This window comes from Scophthalmus maximus, chromosome 1 (genome assembly GCF_022379125.1).
Source record: "Scophthalmus maximus strain ysfricsl-2021 chromosome 1, ASM2237912v1, whole genome shotgun sequence".
Taxonomy (NCBI): domain Eukaryota; kingdom Metazoa; phylum Chordata; class Actinopteri; order Pleuronectiformes; family Scophthalmidae; genus Scophthalmus; species Scophthalmus maximus.
This window is the reverse complement of record NC_061515.1, coordinates 4,677,271-4,700,000: the sequence shown is the minus strand read 5'-3', so window position 1 is coordinate 4,700,000 and position 22,730 is coordinate 4,677,271. Positions and strand designations below refer to the sequence as shown.

General features: G+C 44.2%; 1 long non-coding RNA gene across 4 annotated transcripts in view; it reads left to right on the top strand.

The window, feature by feature from the left end:
- Nucleotides 1–22,730, top strand: part of LOC118311189 — a 102,376-nt gene that overhangs the window by 2,011 nt on the left and 77,635 nt on the right. Inside the window, exons 1-2 of one of the 4 annotated variants that reach the window (XR_004793927.2) lie at nt 5,493–5,537; nt 10,947–11,036. The exons of 1 other annotated variant lie outside the window; for it this stretch is intronic. This is a non-coding gene — a long non-coding RNA (uncharacterized LOC118311189). Of the gene's footprint in view, nt 1–5,492; nt 5,538–10,946; nt 11,076–22,730 lie in introns of those variants that run through there. 2 more of the 4 variants (XR_004793928.2, XR_004793926.2) reach the window with 2 other exon arrangements.

Here is a 22,730-nt window from a genome sequence, read left to right as displayed (position 1 = left end):
TGTAATTTAAATGACTCGCTTTGGTCCTGTAATACGGGGTTTTTCAATCAAGCCAGGGCTGAAATGTACAATAAACACAGAAGTCTGTAAACTTGGCAGCTTAAAGGTCAACAAACACCAGTAGGTAAGATATTAGAAGCCGTTTTGGTAGCTGCCCCTTCATTGCCTTAGAGATCACCAAGAAGTTTGGCGCTACATGTGGGCACTGGTACAAGACCTAGGAGGGGTCGAGAGGCACTGGAATCACAATTGAGCCTCCTGAAGGTGTCCTCAGCGGAATTAAATGAAAAGTCTCACATATCGTCCTTGACTTCTCGGTGAGATACCGGAGGCTAACAAGATACCGGCGGCTAACGAGATGGGTGACCGTCGAGGCAGCGATCGGCAGAGCCAACGGGAGCGCTGAGACCGAGCCTGCTCATCGTATCAGTGTTTGCAGAGGAAGCGCGGAGAGAATGTGTCCGAGAAAGGCCACGGACAGTATTCATGACCGATAAGTAGAAGGACCATTGTTCGTCGCACGATGATTCATGCAAGCCGGCGAAGGATATGGAATGCTTATCATGATGTTTGCAAATGCACATCACTGGCTGTCACATTACACTGTGTATTGCCACAACACATATCTTGCTTGTTTGAGATTTGCCCCTTTTGCAAGAAAAATAGAAGTAGCTTGAATTGAATTGAATTGAATTGAAAATGTGTTTATTCCGAACATGTCAAGAAAAGAACAAGGAGAAAAACAACAAAAGGAAATAATGAAACATATCAAATACCTACTCTCTATTGTCTTACAACACTGAATCTAAGAAGATTCAATGAAGCTTTTCTTTAACACTTTGATCAACAGAATAAGACCCTGAGGTCAAACCGATCTCTAAAAAGTGATATGAATTGATTATATATAAAATATAAAAAAAACCTGCTCATGGTGTTTACCCCTTAATGTCAATTTTTCCAGCCACAAGTTGTCTGTCATTAAGTCACAGCTTCGCCTTCTGTCGGGGGTCGTTCTTCCGTGTTTTTTTTGCTCCATTCATTAATTTCACCCTCACAAACCATCAGAGGAAACTGCTGCAGAAAAGTATCACCACACAGCACGAGGCCTCCGCCGCCAACATGCTCCATGCTGGGAACGGAATGTTTATGATGATGTGCAGGCGTTTAGTCTAATGTTCAGAAAGCTCCATTTTCTCATTTGACTAGTGAAGAAATTCTCTGGAATAGCAATGAGTGAAACTCTCATCTGTTTTCGTCCGGGGTTGGCGGTTGCACTGCAGGCTATTTGTCATCTTACTTGTACAGATTACAGATTGAAGATCTTTTCAGACATGAACTCAAACTGTTTCCCCTTTTCCTTGCGCTAAGCTAACTGGAAATGCTTCCGCCTCATATTTACCATACGGATTGTGAAACTGGTATCGATCTTCTCATGTCACAGGCCGGCTGTGGCTCAGGACGTAGAGGCGTTCGTCCGCCAACCTTCGATCCCAGCTTCCGCCAGTCCACATGCCGTTGTGTCCCTGGGCAAGACACTTAACCCTAACTGGCCTCTGACCGCTCTTCCGACAGTGTATGAATGTGTATGAATGTTACAGAAAAATGCGCGGTAAATAGCAGCGCTGTATGAATGTGTGTGAATGGGCGAATGTGACTTTCCTGTAAAGCGCTTTGGGTGGTCTATATGACTAGAAAAGCGCGATATAAATGAAGTCCATTTATCATTGCTCTTGGCAATAAACTGAATAGGTGCATTTACCAAGATGTCAAACTATACTGCTATTGTTAAAACTGGCCAGGCCACAAGACTGTAGCCACAAATGGTACACTCTTTGTTGGCCTCTTGGACTTCAGTAAAGTCAGATCTGTAATAACTTTTGGCTCGTTCCTTTGCGAATGTCACAGATATGTGACCAACGTTGTGTGCATGCCTTGGCAGGTAAACCCGTTGAACACAGTCCCACCCCCCCCCCCCCCCCCCCTTCGACTTGTCGCTTCCTGGGTCTTATTCTCACCTTGACTGACAGGCGACTTGTTGGGGGACCTGCTGTGAAGGGATCAGGGAAAACAGATGTGCCTTTGTGGCACAGCGTGAACTTGTCGTGAGCGATCCTGTGGGGAGACCCCCCCCCCCCCCCATGATACGAGAGCAGCGAGGATACTACACTGAAACTAAATTCGCTTTGTCTTCGTCTCGTCAGACTATTTAGCCACGCTCACAGTCACTGCTGTTGTACTTAAAATAATTATGATCGGTGTGTATACATAATGCCACTGTCGAACTTTAAACACATGACATTTCTACGAGTGAACAACTTGATTTAGCCCCCCGTGCATAGAGATGCACGATTTTAGTTTTTCCACACAGTTTGTTCATTTTCCATTCGGTGGGATCGGAGGAAAAAAAAGCCAGCCGCTCTTGGGAGAGAGATCACGCTGAGCTCTCGCTCGATTCATTCTCAAGTGTCCTCGGCCCCTTTGAGTAAAGCGAGAGGGAAACTGTAGTTCAACAGTCAATTTGACACAGCTTATTCCAAATCTGCACAAAGAGACTGATATCATAATCTTTCTCAATCCTCTCTTCTGTTCAATGCATTATATACACCCTTTTAAAAACCTAATAATCTCACTGTCAGTTAATTACTACAAGCTCTTGTAGTTCCATAAGCTCATGGTTTTTAAAACGATGGCGTTTATCACCAGCCCTCAGACATTTTAATTAGATCATGATGATTACTCTTTGACGAATCAGAAAGTCCTGGGTCTACTTGAAAACCAATGCGATGTTTAATAAGGTAACTTACTGTTCTAGGAGTTTAAGTTGTTTGGTGAATATGATGACAAACACAAATATCTGCTCACGATAACACACTATGGTGAGTATAGAAAAACAGTATTTCGGAAATAAAATGATGGATGGCGGGGAATTTTCCGTGGCTCGACGAGAGCATCCCCGGAGTCTGGGCCATTAGTCACTGAGAGAGAAAGTCAATGTGTAACTGGCACTAAACCGCCGACAACACGCGGCGTCATCTTTGAGTCATATCTCAGCTCTGAGCCTCGCATCAGAAAACGTGATACGTTTATTAATCTGAAGACTACATATCTACAGTGGAACTATGGACTGGCTATTATTAATGTTTCAAACCTCAGCTGCACGCGTGTGGACTTACAACCGGAAATCGCAGAGCTCTCATTGCACCACACATCTCGCCCTCGGCCGACTCCAGCGGGCTACCTGTCCGCCTCAGAATTGATTTGAAGCTTCTTTTATTGGTTTATAAAGCTCTTAACAGTCTTGTGCCTGCTTTTACCCGATTAACCTTCAAACCTTCAGGTCCTCTGGCAGTGGTCAGAACCAAAAAAAACCCCCACGCCCAGGGGCCTGGCCGCACGTCATCTGTTATCCAACGAGCTATTACAGGCAGGCAAATATCCTATTGGAGCATGAGGGAAATTTCATCAGCTCTCGTTCTCCCTGTCTGCATGGAGACTAATTCCATTTTCGCTCCCCAGACCGGCTGATTGAGAGCTCATAGCTGGCACCAGCGCGGTGAAGTAAGTGACTGGCACCATGAATGACTGAGCCCGCGACAAGCATCGCCAACGCTCACACGAGCAGCTGTCCTCTCCATGCTTTGTCCACCATGGTTGACAGCGAGCGAGGTCATGAGACGCCTCGTTTGATTTGACGGGGAGAGACGATGTGATCGTTTTCAGCGTCGCAACCCGTGCAGTAGACTAGGTGTTGCTTTTTTACTGGCGTATTCGTAACTCTTCGCAATGCGCCGAGCAAGATGTTTCGCTGCGGCCTGTAGAGGAGCTGAGCCACAGTGTGCACCTCTCACAAAGCATGATGGAAACTCACTGATCCACGGTGCTTTGTAATGCACAAGCAAAACTTTAATTTCAGTTTTCACGTGTAAAATAAATCAAGCATGTGTGCCTGTAAATGTGATGGCTTCTGCCACAGCAGCTCCGCAGTGCATGATTGAGGACAAATGACACTATGATGAATACGCTGCGATCGGAACATGTAGTGAGACATTTCATTTCGTGCCGCCACAAAAAAACCCCCACCGTGCGTCACTGAAAACCCCAAAAAGCTGCACCGAAAACTCCCCTCCTCTGCTCCTCTCTCGCTTCCATCTTTTGGGGAAATTGAACTAGTGTCGTCATCCTGACGGGATTCACTCCTCATTTGAGGACGTCTGTCTGGGAGTTGGCTGACAGCAGCGAGACGGAGCTTCAAGAGATGACTCCTATAACCCGTCCCGGCAAATTAGAGATGTGTGCTGGTCGTCACAATCACTTAGAGTTTGTGTCCTGCAGGTTGACAGAAATGGGACACGTATTATGTCGGACAAAATATCAAAATGGTCAAAAGAAACCACGACAGAAAGGCTCCATGCTGACAAAAGCAAGCGTTTACAGTATCATCACATATGCTGGCATGAACAAGAAAGAGGTCTGACTAATAATTACTTGGGGGGCAATAATTGCATCAGGACAAGCAGGTCGATCACCTAATGAAGACTCCACCTTGATGTGATACAAGTTGTCTTTATTAACTTCTCACATTTCTGGTCACAAGTCCAAGGTTCTGGCTTCCTTGAGTCTTTGCAGAATCGTCCCGCCACAGTGAGCCTGAACCACGAGGAAGAGATTAAGGGGGGGGGGGGGGTCCACTTATCAAACCATTGCACCCATAGTGGTCATAAACTCCACAGAGTACCTTTAAGGTGATCAATCCCTTCATCTGGTAAAAATAATTTAGAATTGGAAGAAAATAATCTTTTAATTAGCCACTATGTGAATTCAGTCTATGACACATCGTCCATGTGTCATTTTCTCCGTGCGTTTCCGCTAAAGAATGAGGCCAATCTTAATTTAACCCCACTTCTTCTTCGCCTCCTTTGGATGCTTGTTGTCATGGAGACTGAGCAGCTTTACAGTACCTGATCAATCCGGTCCAGAGTCAAATCAGGTTCACTGTCTCTTTGTCCGTCCATCTTCTGCTCCTCTCTGCTGCATAAAAAGCACAACGGCCTCGGTTCATTTACTCTGAGGTCCAAGGGTTTCCGATGCAGAACTGAGCTCATGGGGTACCAGTGGCGATTAATTCTATATGTAGCTCTCGCCAAAATAATGTATTTTCATATATATATAAGGAAAGTTATGGTGTGCAATGTTTTTGTGCAAGTGTTCTTAGTTGTGGTTAGTGGGGACACCTAGTGGTGGGGCTTGGCACAGCCCTGATGGCAGGAAGCTGACTTCCATTTTGTTCTAATATGTTTCAGTTTTGTAAATGTATTTATTTCAGTTTTCCGCGTCTTCCCGTTAACATTTAATCTATGTTTGTATTAAATCTATCAAATCTGTAGACGGAGGTGTTGAGTCTACTCAGAAGTTTTTGAAATCCTTTTGAAACTTTTTCTTCAAATGAAGCAGAGGTTGAATAAATACACGTTGCCTTTGTATTTTTATCCTTAGACTGTCCACAACATATGGCGAGGAGCTCCTTCACGAGACCACTGGTAATGTAGATCTTGTAGATTATTATACCAGACAGACTATAGGTTTATGCACGAGTCTGATAATAATGAAACTTAAAATCAGAGTGTTCCCCTTTGAAAGTTAAAAAACATCAACATCCCTGTGGTGAGAACATCACATCAGTACACTGGCCCCCTCCCTGTGGGAAGCTGGGAGGACGGTGCTCGGGAGATTTTATACACTGTGTTTTGGTGACCTCTGCAGGCCAAACATATATATATATATATATATATATATATATATATATATATATATACTCCATGTTCTGTGAATGAATGATACTGTGTGGGATGTTTGCATTTAGCTGAATGTGACAGGACTTCCGATGTAAATTGTGGGTTGACTTAGAAATTTTCCCATAAACCCCACACCTCAAAAAATTGACCATGAATCCGTATTTTTGATGGGGAGGGCGAGGAGGAGAGCTATGAATTCCTGTTTGATGTAACTTTTGTTCCGATTGCCAAGGGAGCCACGGGGAAGAGAATTATTAAAGTGGTGAATGTTTTCTCAATTTGCATTTAAAAGAAAAAGAAAAAAACTCTTTTAATCCGCTTATAGTGAGTTTGACACATAAGGTTTCATAATTGAGAAGAAATAAAACTTTTAGTTACCAACACACACACACACACACACACACACACACACACACACACACACACACACACACACACACACACACACACACACACACACACACACACACTTGACTTGAAAACAGAGACTTTTAAAAAAAAAAACAGCTTCTTTTTGCAACCAGCGAGTCGCCCTCTGCTGGTCATTTGAGAGAATACAGGCTTCATGCACTTCCAGGATCGGCTTCACTCTCTGCGTGTGCGTGTGCGTGTGTGTGTGCGCGTGCGCGTGTGCGTGTGTGTGTATGTGTATATCCCTCTTTATATACATGGTCTCTGTATTCTTTCATCTGTACACACTGATGAATCTCCTTTCTGGACCGGCCAAATAATCTATTTGGAAAACGAGGGGGGAAAAAAAACATGTCAAGGGTCAAGGGAAGCGGTGCTGATGCAGGCACCTCGGCTCAGCGCCAAGTTTGAGTTTTACAGACTGACACATCATTATAAAAAGAAACAAAGCTTTGTACAGAAAGTTGTGGTCCCCAAAGGAAGAATCCTGTACTGATTGTGACTGACTGCTCCTCTCGTGCCACCATGACAGTGATATTTACGTTTCACAGGGGAAAAATCTAGACAGCTATGAGATGTATGACCGTCCCCGGATGATAATCCTCCAATAACATTGGTGATCCTTTAATTTCTCCCCCAACAAGACCAAGATGCTGACTTTTCTTTAGTTCTTTATTGAAATATTGTTAGCTGTGAAATTCTTACTCACCAAATAGAAATGTGAATTTCGAAATTTAATTATTCTAAACATCTAATGAACCCCCCAAAAAAATAATAAAAAAAAACTCTAGACAGAGTTATTAACATAATCACACAAAAATAATCCACAACAATTACACTGTAGTCATAGCTGCATTGAAATGAATGTGGCGTAGTTGTAATTATACGTATTGCCCACTTGATGGCAGCATTGTGACTTCAAAACACCCGCAGTCCATAAACTACAGCTTTACTACTGTCGACACCAAACTAAGAAATGCACATGACGTGTACACTGTAGTGCATTATTGAAGGTTATTAAATGTGGTCAAACATATTCATTTACATTAATATAAACTTGACCAATATTTATTTATGCATTAACTAAACTATTTATGCTTCTGAATCAGTTTGTTTTAATTATCTACCTGTAAATCTATTCAATCAGTTTTTCTTGGGTATATCTTCTTTAATGTTTATCAAGTATAACATTTCCTGAACTGTGGCTCTTGTTTGCCCAGACTGTTTTTAGTATTTGAACGGGGAAAAAAAAAGCCTTGATGAATTGTGTAATTTCTTTTCACTTCTACCTAGTCAAACAAAAAGCCCCGTTGGGGGGGGGGGGGGACCAAGGGAATATGGTTTATCTTATAGCCTCAGTAAAAGACCCGTCACAGCTTCTGTTCAGACAATAATGCAAAGAAAACCTGTTAAGAAAGTTCTCTGACTCTTTTTTTTAAATCCTGGAGGAGCGCTCATTTAGTCATTTGCTGTTGACTTGGTTTTGAAGAGCGGTCTTTGTTTTCGACCAGATTACAATTCAATGAGGCAAAAAACCCAATGGAGTGTAATAAGAAAAAAACAGGAAAAAAAAATGTGCCCTGCGTGTCCAGCCAGGAGGAATAGCGCGCCCATTTGTGTTTCATTATTTATGGTGAAGCAATATACTTTTTTTTCCCCTTATTTTTTTTGTTGTTGAAAGAAATGTCCTCTCGCTGCGTCGCAGGGAATTATGCACTGCCTGTAGTGGAGTTGCCATGCTTCACTGGTTACTAAATCGTCAATCCCCTCCCCTGTTCTCAAGCCCATCACGCCCGGGCCCGTTTTGATGACATCATCATCGCTGTCACTCTCAGCGGACCCCTCTGCGGATGGAGCCCTCTGGGTAAAAAAAAAGGGGTGTCATGGACTGGTGCACACCCGAATCTGCTCGTCCTTTGCCCAACACGGAGCAGTGTCCCCTCTCAGAAGTGCCCCCCCCCCCACCCCACCCCCCGCGGTGCTGCTTGGCGGCGGCCGATTATTCTCGACGACTTCATCTTAATCACATCCAGCTTCATTTTCTTTTTTATCTCCGCGGCGACATGGCACGCTGGCTGCGAAACATTCCACAAGTGGCTGCACATGGGCTGCACACACACACACACACACACACACACACACACACACACACACACACACACACGCATACCCATTCACACACACACACACACACACACACACACACGCATACCCATTCACACACACACACACACACACACACACACAAACACACATACGCATTCACACACACACACACACACACACGCATACCCATTCACACACACACACACACACACACACACACACACACACACACACACACACACACACACACACACACACACACACACACACACACACACACACACGGGAGCACATGTCCACATGTCCACACACGCACTGCTTTAGTTCAGTTATAAAGAAAAACGTCCTGCCTCAATGGCAACCAGTGGATTTGCTGTATACTATTTGCAAAATCACGCTGACATAAAAACAAGACACTTTTTTATGAAGAATCTATGAATTTGATGCGATGCGTCACAAGGAATCCTAAATCTCATTGTAACACTTTATATATTTGCATGATCCACTGAAAACAAAGGCTTGGTGTACTATGAGCTGCAATGTCTGACATGGCTCCAATAAAAAATACGCATTTTTATGTAAATACAGCTCATATGGTCTTCATTCAGAAAGTATTTGAGGCGGTAGAGGTCGACAATGATGTTTCAATTCCACTTGCAGAGCTAGAATTCAAAATCCATGATATACGGTAGATTAGAGTGATTCTCAAGGTGATTGACATGGTCAGTTTTCTATTTGGCACTTTTCTAGACATTCAAAGACGCTTTTTTTTTCTCTCTGAACAACCTTAAGGTCAAATTTAGAGAAATCACACTTGTGGACTCGGACCACTTCTCCCTTTCAGCTGGAAGTGGAGCAACTTCTGCTCAAAGTGTGTGTGTCCAGACTGGAAGACGTGATGCTCTTACTTAACGTCAGCAACGGTTTGTAGAACACAAAGTACAGCATCAACCCCCCCCCCCCCAAAAAAAATATTTAAATAACTGTTGAGCCGTTGTACTGCTAAACAGACGAGTAAGTATTATCTAGTTCTACAACCTTTAATATATTTTCATATTTTTGTTCTAATTTTATTCACGCATTTCTGTTTTCCATAAAAAAGAGATGTGCGAATAAAAAAGGGATTTCTATTGGACTGAATGTAGAAAAACGCAGATAGTTTAAAGTGTACTTGACATTTCCACAATGTGTTTAGAGCTTATGACAAAACTGAGACCAAAAGTTTATATTTCCATTTCTTCTAAAGTATAAACATTCCTGAAATAATTTTTCCCTGGTTTTTTTTTTTAATCCTTATAGATGTACTCCATACATGAAATGAAAAGTATCATGAGTAGCAATAACTTGCACATGCAATAGTGCAAAAGACTTTTGCACTTTACCATAACGGTTCGTGATGAGTAGTCAGTACAGTAGAAGAGGAAGACGGACGCGATGGGATCATTTCTAATTGTCTAACCAGTGTGTGCAGCATCCTCAGCTCTCTGGCTCTCTTCGCTGCTCTTTTTTGACCTTGCTCCGCGACTCCACACACACACACACACACACACACTCGGAGAAACATGTTTTTTCTCTTCTCAGACATGGCAGCGGGCCAAAATAAATAACCTGTCCTCAGAGTGTCGGCAGAACCGCAGGAAATCCAAAACCCGGGACCCGGCGCGGCGGCGCTGGCTCGCGGGGCCATCAGGCAGCGACTCGCTGAAATTTTAATTGTCCGAATGCATCATGTGGTCTGGAAACAAAATCAAATCAGGGCGGATCATCCTCCCCCCTCCCCCCCCCATTTGACACCCGTCCAAACGGAGAGTAGCATTTTTGATTAGGGGTTTCATTTATTTATTCCGGGGCGGCTCTGATTCCACGGTCGGGTTGCACCAACTTGGGGGACAAACAGATGACATTGTGTCGATAGGTAACTCAAGAGTCTGCACGCCTCGATTCCTCACCGACGAGGTGCGATAAGAGACAGGTGTCTCGCAGAAGAGAGGACATCCATCCAGAAATCCGATCGCCAAAGCTCCGCCAAAAATGGTTTCCGCGAAATAAAGGGATTGATATCGACATCCTTCCTTCGATTACCGAGGGGCAGAATGTCATGTGCGCGGATACATCCTCCAGGGTACCGTCTCCTTCGCTTGTTGCCATCTTAACATGCACACAAGTGTTGACGCCAATGTTCTTTCGATATGACGTAGGCTACCGTATGTTTCCTCTCCTGTTTTTTTCGTTTGGAGGTGAATCTGTTGGCGTGTTGGAGCTGTTCCTCCCGCCGGGGCGGACATTTCCTCTCCTGCGCGGTCACGCCAGCGTACCACTCGTCCGGTGTCGCCGCCACGTCAGTTTATTACCGCTGTAAATGTGATTAAAAGAAAGGCCGGGAGTCCCCAGCAGACGGGACAGCTCTTGTGGGATGAAACTGTGTTTGTGCCTGACACTGTATCGCTCACTGTCAGCTGGCAGTGAAAGCACGAGATTAGACGGTAAATTATTTGTGGAATCCCAACTCTTTAGGGGGGGAAGAAATCCACCCCAATTTCTTTTTTCGAACACACCGCGGGACGCCGTGAATTAAGTTTTGATATACTTAACATCCCAACTCTCCTTCTCCCTCCCGCACCCCGTCTGTCTCACTAGAAAAGCCGCAGGCGAATCCTTGAGTTGCCGGAGGTGCAGTTTTAAAAAAACCAGCGGAAAAGTCTGTGTGAGTGACGGCGCCGCACGATGGTGAGCAAATATTTGATTTGAACATCTCAGGCGTTCAAGGTAAGGACATATGGACAGGGGGGGAAAAAAAAATCAATAATATTCCACTTAGCAACCAATGAGGGGCAAATGGAGTGAGACCATATGCAGAGTCACTAGATCTTTTTTAAAGCACATGCAGAACAGAGTGGTTCCCCTGCAGTAAATAACATACAAATTTGTTCTATAAATGAAGGTCAAAGAATAAGCTCAATAATTAAAATGATACTCAAGATTATGATAATTAAACGTAAGTAATCAATTCATAATACAAGCCCACCCCCCCTGAGAATGAATCGTGTGGTGGAATGTCGATGTGCCGTCCTTTAAGGGTTATTATTAATCGTCAGGGCCATTAATAATCGCACAGTAAATATTTGTTACGAGCCTCCATGTCATCACTATGAAGTGACTACGCCCGGCCAATTAAAAATGCATAGGAAGTAATGGGGCTTTATGAATAACTTAGCAGCTGCCTCTCAAGTGCCAGGAGCATGGGAGAAGCAATAACCTCTCGTACAATATGACAACTTGTACAGTGTATTACATTTTGAGGCTTTAACAAAAGATTATAAATTAATTTTTTAACTCTTTACAGCATTATAATACTTAAAACACTGAATTCTTAATATACCATAAACTGAGACACTACCTACTGTATGTTGGAGGAATTTCTACAAATGATCAAACTGCGTTGTATTTGCTGTATAGCATTTTAATTTTTTTTAAATAGTTTGACTCGTATGACTGTTCATATTTTCTGATCGTTAATCCATATGTACCGTAGTTGCCCAGTAGGTGTCAGGTTTGCATAAGAAAAGGTGATATCACCATCTCCCTCACTGACACTTCCAATGTCATGCACCTTCTTATTTTGCAAAGTCCAAAATGGAGCTCAAATGACATGGATATTCACGCCACATTTAAAGTATGAAGTAAATGTAGATCATCAGTGAGCTATAAGGATATTATACACTTTGTTTCTTTGAAATCGCCATGTCAAAGTGAATCATTTTGTCTCTCCACTTGTTTGAGATGAGGTCCCGCTTTTAGAGCAGCACCCCGGGAGTTGGGATGGATTCATTATTGTTGCCTGATAACGCTTAATGAGGGCGGAGGCTCGCCGACACGGAGGAACCAATGACAGCACCGGAGGTTGATGGTGATCCTGGTTCGGTCCGTCATCCGTGTACACCCGGGCTTAACTCACTCTCTGTTCATTATTATTATTATTATTATTATTATGAGCCTGTTAGTTCGAGTTTCCAACTTTCAAATGTGCCGATTCACCCGTTATATATATATATATATATATATATATATATATATATATATATATATATATATATATATATATATAGTGCAATCAAAAATGCCACAATAGCGCAACAAAAGTAGTGTCCACAATACAAAGCGACGCGTTTCACAGAATGCGAAAAAAGATTACGTTGTGTGACAACTGTCGGTGATGATGCAAAAATGGTGTTTGCGTGATCACTTGTTAATAAAGCTACATTTGTCCTATAGATACGGCAAGTGTGCTATGTGCAAGATGCTCTATTTCCCAGTGAGGTTGTTCATACTGTACAGTATGTTTTTATTATTTGTCAGATGTGGATTGAAGACAAAACATTGCAACGCACAAACTTTGAAAAGGTAATCCCCTAAAAAGAAAGTGGCTATTATCACTGTGATGTTGTAGGTGCATTATGCTCCTCTCTCTCTCTCTCTCTCTCTGTTTGAATTCATCACGGAGAGTCTTTTGACAAGCAGGTTTTTTTGGCAGGGATTTTGTTTTATTTCCAGAACACTCAGCTGTCATGGACACGTGTGCCGCAGCCAACGACCGTTCCCCTTCACGTTATTTTGAAAAGTCATTTCTATGGCCACCTTGACTCAAGTGCTCGCCCTGGTGACTTGGACCGGATCAAGAGATATAGAGACGCCTCGCCATGGTTTTTCTTTTAGCCCACAAATTCTTTATCTTTCGATGCAACGATGCGAAGTACACCCCGGGGCCTGTCTGCCGAGCTTATGCAACACAGTTGTTTGCCGGTTTGATTCCCAATCATTTCCATCCCAGATTTCTTCCCGATGTCCGAGATCGACGCGTCTCACGCCTGATCTGGCATCGCACCACCACAGGAAGCGGTGGTTCTTCCGTCATCATAATAAAAACCCCTGGACCAGCTACTACTGCTCCCCCATCTTCCACGGGGGAAAAAAAAAAACTCGCAGGGGAAGTAAAGTTGTACGGCTGGAGTCTGAGAGTGTGCGATGCTGATTAGCCGACGCCTTTCGTGGGACGCACTGGCGGCGAACCGTCTCCCAGTGGTGCCTCTGAGCACTGCACCCCGTTCGAGCCAAAAGCCAAAAGTCCGAACTAAAGGGGCGGAGGTAGTCGGTAAGCAAGTAAGTGATCGAGTCAGTAGGTGATGAGGCTCATGAGAAGAAGACTCTGACCTGTCCTCGTGTCTTTGTAGAGTCCCAGTGGACACCAGGATGTGCCCAAGAAGCCGCGACACCGCGCGGTGTTCTGTGTACTAACACACTTGTATCAGTACAGGAAGCCACTTGTCATTCACTCGACTGCAGTAGTTTGTGCTTTTTTTTTCCCGTCACACTCCAGCAGCAGAAACAGTTTTCTCTGCATGAATTTCTTTCATCACGGTGCGAGACCAGGCGCCCACAGCCAAGGGCAGATGATTTCGTCGCGTGTCACTGTAGCTGTGCAAAGCGGAGGGCGGACAAAGAAATAATTCAAACCCCCTTTTAGCAAAGCAGTGGACACACACACACACACACACACACACACACACACACACACACACCTGCAACACACGACACAAAGCCACCAACAGTTGTGTCTGCACCTCTCTGATTAAAGTTCACCACTCTAATCGTTGGACGATGTCTTACAGTGTATTTTTCCGAAGGTGCGATTGTGTCAGTCGCCCGTCTGCAGGTCGGGATTCGAGCGCTGCTGCTCAAACTGATCTCCAGCCAATGGCGTGGCTCATTCTCGGAGCGGTCTGGAGCGTCGAGCTCCGAGCGGCTTGCCTTTTTTTTGCGCGGTCGCGGAAAAGAAACATTGACCGATCCCGAAAACGTATCACCGGCGTCCGTCCATTCTGAGAGCGTTTCGCCGCCACAATGGCCCAATTGAACATAACTTGTCTATAATTGCTTTTTCTTTTCTTTTCATCCCTCCTCTGACTCTGAGCTCTTTCCCCGTTGCCAAGTGCGACCGGGACTCGGCAGAGATGTTGTCGCAGCCGCTCTGCACACCGCGGACAGTCGCGGAGGCCCCCGGAGCAAACCGGCGGACACATATATCACTTGACTCGTGTGTCGGGGCGATTACTGGATAAAGATCACGATATGACACTTTTCCTTTTCTGTGCTGGCCCAGTGAACGGTGGGAAAGCTCCCGCAGCTCAGCGCGCCCCCTGTCCGGGATATTGATCACAGATCTCACACCGAAACACCTCAAGGTGCCACAGAAAATCACTCTGCTGGGATTTTCTGTTCCTTTAAATTCATGAATTCTCACTATGAGCAACACGTATTTTGCACAGTGAGCCTCATCTGAGGATCTGATTGGTCTTAATGTCTTTTTTTAAAGGAAATAATACTTTTTTTCAAAGTATATTTTTAAGCTGCATTACAAAAAAAGCACAGTATGTGTTAACTATGTTTTTTTTAGTCCAAGCATGGTGACGTTTGCATGATGATATATTAATATGTGATAACGAGGTCCCTTTAATTAAATTTTTTGGTAGCACATGTCAATTTCCATCTGGCTTTTTGTTCATAGAAACAATATATAAACACACAACGCACGAATATGTCTCAAACCCATTCATTCCCACAATAATGGTACACTTAAGCATAAGTGTATAAATGTTTAAAATTGGGGCACACACACGTGTGCTTTTAGTTTTGGTCAGTGGATTTCCCAGGTCAGCCGGACACAGTGGATTCTTTTTAACAAACAATTCTCAAACACCAAGGAGTAGATAGTGCTTCTGTTTGGGGACTATTTCCAGGGGTGGACTAACACATGTTTAGGAACTTTTGTCATTAAGAAAAATGCAGATTATTCACATAGGTATTGATTTCTCTCTTGTCTCTGCAAAGTCGCACACGCTTTGCTTCTTTCAAAGAAAGAATTGACTTTACTGAGGCTTTACTTTGTCGTAAATATTCACCTTCATAGATTTACACGGCAGCTACACTATTGAGTTTGCTCCCTGTGAGTGTGCGACCTAAACTAATCCCACATATTATGATTCTGTTTTGTAATATGTGGACACACCATTCATAGGTTTGCAATTATCCTTTCCCCTCAATGTCTTATTTTCTTAAGGGGCTCCTGTGACCTCTTCATCTTCTCTATTCTTTTTCTAGAATGGCCAGAAACGAATCAATAGCGCAAAGCAAAATCATTTTTATTTATGCAGTTATTAGGTCATATGCTACAGTATGTCACACTTCATTTTAGCAACAGCTGAGGCCCGCAGTGGGGACCGGCTCTCTCCCAGCGCTGTCCCCGCGGGGACATTATGAGAATCATAAATAATATGCGCTAATGAGATATGAATTGATTACGTGGGGGAAAAGCTTGACGCTCCCAATCCATCACCCTAAATGATGTTTAACAATAGATTACCAGCCAATAATTTCCTCCAGTATGAGATTAAATAAAATAGCAGGGCAGTTTTCAGCGGACCACCGCTGCCTACCTCTCCCTTCCATTTTCCAATGAGTGGAAATAAATCTGCTCAATTACTGTACCGCCAATCCGTTTTTCACCGCTAAGGACATTATTATTTCATTTAGAGCTTGTTCATGCATCATAGATTATTTCATTTTACTCAGTCAATAAGGAGAAGTGCAGTATTTTATTTGATCCACCGGGGCTTATGGTGAAGTGGGGTTTTTAATGGAGTATACTTGGCTCATGACGGGGGGGTTGGCGGTAAACGGAGAGAAACATGGTTATCACCTGAGCGTTAGGAAAACCCGGGTGTATATATTCATACACACATATTCACTTTTCCAGGAGATATATACATTTGCTCAACGCTATCCTCGGGGCACCTGACAGACAATGAGGAAATGGTTCTCCTTCAGACCTGTGATCAATTGAAACCGCATTAGCCGTGCCTATAAGATGATTTGGAACATCACTTCAATCCCAAAGAACAATGAAAATTGGATAACGCACATGCTCACTGGGCCCTAACTTAGCCGCAAATCATGTTACGGTTTTCAGTGGAGCCAAAGTTGTGATTGGTTATTTCTCCTCTAACCGCATCAAGTTGTACCTCTGAGGGTTTACGTGGGGATGATCTGTGTTAATGTGCGTTCTTATCGCTTTTTCCGTGGCTCAAAGACACACGAGCCTGGAAACACACAAACAAACTAACAAACAAACGCAGAGAGCGCGAGTGAAATTTCAAAGAAACGGTTTTGATTGTCGTTTGGCATCTTCACCTTTCAAAGTTCCAAAAATGCGGCGGTTGACTCTGTAGTAGGAGAGCAGCTACAGGTCCTCTGATGCACTGACTCTTCTCCTCGGTGACCCTGTCTACGTGAACGCTCCCGTCCCCGTCATGCAACACGCGACTGAACCGCTGGGTAACTCTGAAATTGGCTTTTTAGACGTTCCGCAATCAAAACAATATGTCTCAATGAGAGTGGAATAAAAGCCTGTAATCGAAGATCTTAATCAGCTGAGTTGGTGAAGTCAGTCTGTCGGCTCGTCGGTCCACCACTGAATGATCTCATGGGTTGACATGGTATTTTGTACAGATGGTTCCCAGAGGCCGAAACCTCCATATTCTGTAGATCCCCTGACTTTTTTTTGGGGGGGGGGGGGGGGGGCTTTAAGTTAAATGTCCTGACATCCTAATGGGTGGAATTGCGATGAAAGCTGGAACAGACATTCAAGGTCCCCAGAGGATGAATTGTTATGCCTCTGGTGATCGCCTGAAGTGTCCCCCTCGTGCCACTGTGAGTTGGACAGTGCCTCGCAATGTCTTGGTATATTCATGATCCTCTGAATTGCTTTGTAACCAAACACCTTTAGAACTAAGGACATTTTCATCCTCATCTGGGAAAAGGCCGAAGAAGAAGAAGTGATTGGGTCACAGAATCCACACAGCAACAAGCCAGCCATCACCAGGAAGCTGTATACCCAGATGCAGACCGCGATGTTTCAGATTTTAACAAGTACGCACTGGTTCAACATGCAGCAGGCCACAGTTCCATGATTGTGGAGGTTTGCAAGCTCGCGCACAAATGTGCGGTGCTCAGTGCGAGACACCCCTCGACTGGCCTTAATCTTGTTAGAACATGGCTCAGAAGCTGGATACGTTACGTTGCGTCAGATATATATCAGTTTACAACGATGATCTTTAAAAAATAATCCCTCTCACATCGCCCATTCATCTCAAACATCAACTCCTCTCTGCTTCTCACAACTCTTATCTCGGAGTCCTACCCATCATGCCTGAAGTCCCTCCTACCCCGGCTTTGTGGAGTCCTTGCTCGTCTTCCCAGTGCCCATCCAATCCTGTTCCCGCTCTGTCCCTTCGCTCCCTGCGTGGCCTCCTGTGGGTAAAGACTTGAGTGGGCTTGTCTTGGGGCTGAAGTCGGGTCTGGATTGGGAAGAGGTGGCTGTCAGCGTGTCTGATTAATGACCCGTCGGTGGCATGTCCAGCCACATTAGGGCTCCATGTATCTACCAGCGTCCACACGGGGCGAGGGGGCTTTGTTCTGGGAGGAAATGGTGTCAGCGGCCCACAGCCGTTTGTCTATAAAAAGATAAAGATTTACTGTCATCAGAGGGCAGATTAAAGCCCACAATGGCAACATTGATTTTTTTTCTTCTTCTTTAAACCAAAAAATTCACATTTTGGTAAAAACCCATTCCAGGACCAGAGAGAGATATGATCAGCTTATTTGGAAAGGATAATATGGAATCGTCTCCCAGAATGAACTTTGAAAGAAGTAAATTGTAAATATTGATTTCTGAAATGAAGTGTCAATCTTGGTCGGGCCGAGATTATTCCCTATCATCTGGCTCAACCCCCCACTGCAAACGATGAATTCAAAACTGCTGACAAAGTGGAGTGTGTACGTATAGGATTTCTGTTAGAAGCAGTCCGCGGCGCTTTACCGCTTGGCCGGCCTGAGCCCCTGCCGGTAATGGCTGTTCAATTTTATCAGATAGCGGCGGAGATCTCATCAGAGGCGAAAAATGAAATGAACTGTGACTCCGAATCAGGATCCCTGCTCTTATCCTGGCAAAAATCATCCGTGCGGGGCCCAGGGCTTTCCATTATTTCAGGTCACTTCATTACGGCCCTGCACACAGCAACCGATTGCTACAAACAAAGCAGGCCCCTTCCTGTCTCACCCAGGGGTCGAATGTGAGGGGCAGTTTGATAGGCTCTTGACGTGTCCGGGGTTATCCCATTACCACTTAAGAGGGTTGCTGAAAGGGAGCAAATCTCGCCCACATGTTTGTTATCCTTTCTTACCCTTTTGTATCATGAGAGGTTTTATTGCTCACCTTATTTCTCGTGGTGGAAAATAATTCATCTTTTCCAGTTGGGAGTCAAAATTGATTTTTTTCTTCTTCTTCTTCTTTTCTGGCAGCATGCTCCTTTGCCCCATTTATCGTCTTATGGATGATGAAGATAAGGTGAAGGGAGGGCCGCAGAGTTACCGGTACATTATGAAACACACAGTTATACTTTACGGATTGGATATGACACAGCATGTTTTTCTTTTTCTTTTGCTCTAACCCCAATCAGAAAGACTTGTATGAATAAACAAGGAAATAGCCACAGCGTGTGTATTTTTTCTTATCCGCAATAATGAATGAAATAGGCTGTTATCGCAGAGGAATTTGTAGCTTTGTGAGTAATTACAGTTTTTGTTCCAGCCTCCATAGGCTCAGTATTGATCTCCGGGAGGGAGGGTGGTCGATACACATGGGGGCAGGGGCATTTGATAGCTACACGGGAGAAAAATGACGTCGGCCCAGCCGGGGAGATTTGTAATAGAGCGATAAGATGAGCTAAAGGTAAGGAAACAAAGACTGAGGGGTTCTCCGCGTTCCTTGACTCCTTTGATAACATTCTTCATTCTGAAAAGTGGATTAGTGTGAGCTCAGGAAAAAGAGAAGAAAAATCAATGTCAAAAAAAATTGAGTCACATAACGACAAATTAATAATTCAGGGATTTGATGACACATTTAAACGTCTGTAATTTTTGCTTTCGAACCCTTCAAATGGATTCCTTCTCTCGAGGGTCGGTGTCTTCTTGCTTTCATCTCTTCAGAGCTGCTTAGAGCAAAGCGTTCAACCAAATGAGACTCGTCTGCTATGAGCTCTCGACCACCCGATCTATACATTGACCCATGCAGGCTTCAGTTACGCCGCCGCTGTACTTGCTGCTTTTTATTAGGCTGATGCGTAACATCTCCTCTCAGCGTCTCCCTCCGTGACACTGAGAAAGTGAACGTTGCATTTCCCCCCCCCCACCCCTTTCCACTCCAGATTAAAGTTCCAGTGTGAATGATTCAGGGGGCTCTGTCGACAGAAATGGAATAAACTTTTATAGTTACATTTTGATTTTAACCACTGTGTTTTCATGACCTTGGGTCCTACAGTATAGCCCAGAACGAACAAAACAAATACTGGCTCTGGAGAGGGCCTGTTACATTTTGAATTCATAGGCCACCCTCTCCTACACACATACTGAGGAGATGGGTATGTGTGTAACTGTTCAGTGAAGAAAAGACAAACCTCTTCAGCTCGGGGCCCCTTTTGCAGGTCCCTGCTCGGAAATGACGAAATGAAAAGAGTATATCTCTGCAACTACAGGGTTTGCATGAATAATCGTGGGTATCTATATGAAGGTGACACTTGTGAGATTCCAGCAGGGGTTACTGGGTCAGAGTAAATGAAGGTGGAACACAACATAAGTGAAAGATTTCATGTCCGCATGAAAAAAATACAAATTGAATTTGTATATTGAATTTCTCCTTATAATAATGCAGATGAAGCCCATTCCTCTTGAAATCCATAGAACAGCATCTGAACATGATCCGTGCCAAATTTCATGCTGATGAAGTGAATCAGGGTAAAGTTACAGGCTTTAGTCAGGACATGGTCAGACGGGCTCTCCAAATTGGCACAACTTGTGAGAACTGTTTTAATGAAGAGAGTGATCATCTGTCTCTCTTTGGTGAAATGTTCGTTCAGTGCTTCAATGCTTTCTGATACAAACCTTAAAAGATTCAAAAGCAAGTCTCTCTATCTTTATTGTAGTCCGATCAGGTGCCGTCTCTACTCCGTCACGGTTGCTAAATGGAGACAGGTTATTATATTGTCCATGTGGTCCCAGAGTTGTCCCACCTGGAGAACAAGGCCCTCAGAGATCCCTCCGTTTGAGAGACACATGCCACGCGGAAGTCCCAGAAGAGGTCAGCTTTGACTTCCTAAAATTGGCCTGCCCTCTGCTCTGCTATCTCCTCGGATGCTCCTGTGTGACTGGCGCAGAGGACATTTACAACAAAAAGAAAATGGCCTTATTCCACCCTCTTATCTCGGCCGCTCAGAGTAACACAAAGTTGACATTAATAGAAAAAATAAAAAGGGTGGGGGGGGGGGGGGTAAAATAGTCTCGAAACAAAGTTGAAGCCTTTGGTTACGTCTCAGAGCACAGGGCAATTTGAGAGAGTGAAATGTGGAATTAGGGAGGATTTGATGCGTTTCAAATTGAACGGAGGGGGTGGGTGGGGGGGGGCAACGTCGGTGGCGTTTGCACCTTCAGGCATTATTTAAGTAATGTCTTGTGGCACGTTTGAGGCGTCGGAAAAAGGCAAGGGCACAGAAATGAGGGATTTATGCAGACGCCGCTGCCGCTTTATCTCCCTGCTTCAGTCCGAGCGCATGCTCCGCCGAGTAAAGAAACAAGCAGACATACAAGCAGATTCGGATCATACAGAGTATGCGTTTGAGCTATCTGGATATTCACTTTAAACAGCATCTAAATCAAGCCGTTCTCAACGGACCTCATCCACTCCTTATCGAAACACAGGCGGCGCCAGATAACTCGATTTGCTTAAGGAATGGAGGAGATATTAACAGCACTTGACTACGGCAGCGGCCCCTTCTGTTGTCCGTATTAAACCTATCCAGCACTTCATTATACCATCACTCTCTGGAGAGTCTCTGCGTACAGTCTCTCTCTTTATCTCCTCCTTTCTCCCGTGTTTCTCTCCCTCCCTCCCTCCCTCCCGCTCTCCCTCTGTCTCTTTCTCTCTCTACCTCATGATCCAAGCATCCCGGCAGCAGACAAGAGCATCATCAACATGCGCGGTGTGCCGGTGTGTCATGCAGATAGCCTCTGTGTTGGTAATGGAGGGAGCAGCGATCGATAGGGAGCAGGAGATGGCCGCGGCTGGAGGAGCTGCACTGTTTGGCTACAGCCCCTAATCCTGATGAGTAATGTTGTTGTCATAACAGCGGGGATAGTTTAATGCCGACACGTACCTCTGTGATGGACGGCCTTGTAGCCACGTCGCGCAGGCCGTCACTTGAAATATGAATTTCATTCCGGATTCAAAGACTTTGCTGGAGAGAAGGGCAGCAAAAAAAGGGCCGGCAAAACCAATCAGGGGTGAAAATTAACTTCTTATGTCCTTATTATTTTGGACTTCTCAGTTTAGTGTAGTGGGGGGAAAAAATAATCTAAAAACTACAACTGAAGCTAAAAGCCAGACAATTTAGCGAACTGCTTTGAGTTGTGCAGGTTTTTTATTTTTTTTGTCATTGGGAAGGTTGAACATGTGAACAGGTGTAGTTTGGCTGTAAAAATATGCGTGTCAAAGGTATTTCACAACACTTTTAAACTATGTTAAAGCGACAGTGTGTAATATTTAGGAGAACTTATTCACAGAAATTTCATATATTGTCCATAACTATGTGATCATATATGTATAATCACCTGCAAAAGAGAACCGACGTCTCTGAATGAGTTAAATATAGTTACATGAGGTGGACCCGACCTCCGTGTGAGTCTCCATGTTTGCTACGTCGTGTTGAATACGGTTGTAGCACAAAACCGTCCGGAATACGTCGCATTCGCGTGGAATTTTCAGCGCCGCCGGAAACTGGAAATGGAATTTGCGGTGCGCCACTATAAAGTGTCCCCTGTCGGGTGCTCAGTTGGTTGCGGTTTCCAACTTTACCCCCAGATGCCGCCACAAAAGTACAAAAATTACACACTGGGGCTTTAGGTTACTTAAAAGGCCTCCACAAGTGTCCCTCCAGCAACCAAGCAGTGGCCATATTTCTCAGATCTTTCAAAAATCAGGGTTCCGTTTTGATATATTATATATAATATTTCTTAAAGATGAAGTTGCTGCATGATTCGCCCTTGGTAACATTCTCCTTTCTTTTCATCCTTGGGGCATCAGGAAACTGCCCTGTCACACAATTCGGCTTTTTTAAAATGCTCAATTCAGCTTCAAGTGCAAAGGAATGTTGCTTCCCTACAGTTTTGATTGTAAGATGTAGGTCAATTTAATTATATTTAAATTGCAGCGACTGGAGAAGGCACACTTGTATAAACGCAAGCCAGTAGTGGGATGTA